Source organism: Solanum tuberosum, unplaced genomic scaffold, assembly GCF_000226075.1.
Source record: "Solanum tuberosum cultivar DM 1-3 516 R44 unplaced genomic scaffold, SolTub_3.0 scf00042, whole genome shotgun sequence".
Classification (NCBI taxonomy): Eukaryota; Viridiplantae; Streptophyta; class Magnoliopsida; order Solanales; family Solanaceae; genus Solanum; species Solanum tuberosum.
The window spans coordinates 1,906,831-1,909,642 of NW_006238967.1; positions in this window are offsets into that span (position 1 = coordinate 1,906,831).

Here is a 2,812-nt window from a genome sequence, read left to right on the forward strand (position 1 = left end):
TTGTTCATATATATATATATATATATATATATATATATATACACGGTCGACATGCTTGCTTGTCCAAACAGGAATTATTTAGGTATTTCAATATTAATAGCTTTATGATTGTTGTACCAAATGAATAATGTTAGTGTACCTTTACACTGTTGGACCAAAAAACCAGCTAACATTTTCTTAATTCTTTTTGTATCCCTCAAAAATATGTACACACTTTGTGACTTGTGGGTCATTTACAGTTTTTTAATGCTGATACATCTTCCTGACCTTTTCTATTTATTTCTAAACTTAAATCTATGATCCAATGAATTATTATTTTTATTGTTTCTTTTGTTATAATCCATATTATTAAAAAAATGGATTTTTTTTACAAGGCAATAAAAGGACATTATAATTCATTAACATTTACATTTTTTTTAGTGATGACAAAATCAAAAATCATTTCTTAATTTTAGATTGAACAAAAGAGGCTTTTAAAAGTGATCAAAATTATTATGCATAAGTGAGATGCAATGTTAAATTTTTTTGTTTTAAATTGAAAACGAATAATATGTTTTTACACTTCTTTAATCTTTAGGTTCATTGAATAACATTTCTCCCAAAATTGGCTATTCAATTTCTTACCTAATTTCTTAAAATGTTAATTACTCCATGACGATATTTTATCTACAAAACATATTAGTGGTGAAATAAAAAAAACTCAAAAATACTAACTTTTTAAAAATGAAATATACATGTGATACTACTAAAAAGAGTTAAATCGATTTATATTATTTGAAAATTATGTAAACAATATATATTATCGTATAAATCACACTAATTAATAATTTAAAATAAATATAAAAATCATATAATCTTGGTATATTCTCTAAATTTCGAATCAGGTCATATAAATTGAAACAAAAAATGTAACATATATTAGACTCGTACAGTCGTGCTTGTACGAATTTCTGTATACATATAAAATTGAAACGAATGGAGTGATTCTGAATTTAATTGCTACTAAAAGTTAGGTCCACTTCTAATACTCTTCTTGTATATGTGGTACATATTTTTTTGATTTATTAAAAAAAATTATATTTTATATCTAAATATAATTTAAAATTTTAAAAAAATATATTATTATTAATCGGATGATTCACTTTCCAACTTCTGAATAACTTAATTTAAATTTTAATAGTACATTCTTAAACTCCCCTCAATAATTTACCAATTAATTAAGGTCAAATATTCAATTAATATGGGTGACTCGAATTTGACGAAGTCAAGAAAACCAATAATTATATTTTAGAAGTTTCAGTGTGTGATAATTTTTTGTTTTATTTACTAATTTACAAAATCAACTCAAAATATGGTCACTTTGTAACATTTTAGGATTTTTTTTCTTTTAAATATTAATTATGAAAAAATTTATATATGAGAGTGGATAGATGAGTGGTTTGAGATATTGCAATTTAAATTTGTGACACTTAGAAATCTAAAATTCTTAATGGTCCCGTAGCAATTATTGTTATTTGGACCTTCATAAATGATATAAATATAGTCGGAGACTTCTTCAAATTTGGTACTATCATTTATTATATATATATATAACTATTTTCTTAGTCCTACTTGTAAAATTCAAAGTCCTAGTTTCTTGATGCGTAATGACTTATTTGTAAAGACTTGCAATAATGAATATAACAACATATGGTAAAACAATAAATAAACGGAAAAAGAGCAAAGGTACAAGTTCCTTTACCTATAAGGATAAAAAATTAGATAAAAAAATTGTGGGTTGTATTTTCATTGATTGTGCTACAAACAACAACAATTGTCGGTTTTGATTCACAAATTTGACAATTCTAAAATTCATGTTAACATGGTAATATGATGTTACTTATCAGTATATTGATATCTAAAATTACGATGTCAACGAACTACTCAACGACAATAAAATACACTAGAGTTTGGTTTCATTTCTTCAAATCATGCCAATAATAGTCATTCATGAAGTAAGTCAAGAATGTGTTTGGTTAAAATCAATAACTCAATACATTCAAATAACATGTGGCATTTCTTTGAAAGGAGATGCTCCAACATTATTGTATGAAGACAATGTTGCATGTATAGCTCAACTAAAGGGAGGGTACATTAAGAGATCTACATTTCACCAAAATTCTTTTTCACTCATTATCTTCAAAAGAAGGGTGATATACATGTTTCAACAAGTTCGCTCAAGAGATAATTTAGTAGATATTTTTACTAAGGCATTACCAACTTCAACTTTTGAGAAATTGAGATACAAAATTGACATGTGTCGTCTTCGAGATATTAAGTGATGTTTTCACCAGGGGGAGTAAATACATGTTGCACTCTTTTTTCCTTAACCAAGATTTTTGTCCCACAAGATTTTTCTTGATACGGTTGTAGACAATAAAATTTGCGCCGAGAAAACAATAGTCAAGAACGAAAATATTATCGCAACAATCGTTTTATTATTTCAAACTGCGAGTGTTACAATCTCTATGATTCCTCTGAATTCGCCTTTTCAAATATAAATTCAAGGGCTCTTGAGCTTGTTCTTGAATTTTGTTCTTGTTCTTGGACTTTAATCTTGGATTCAAGGGCCTTTGGAGCTTGTTCTTGAATCTTTGATGAACTTGGACTTTAACTTTATCTTGATATTGAACTTATTCTAACTTTAACTTGATCTTGATCTTGAACTTTATCTTGACTTCTAGTTGAATCCAAGGGCTTCGAGCTTGATCTTGAATCCGGTGGTCTTGATCTTGATCATTCTTGAACTTGAACTTTATCTTGATCTTGACTT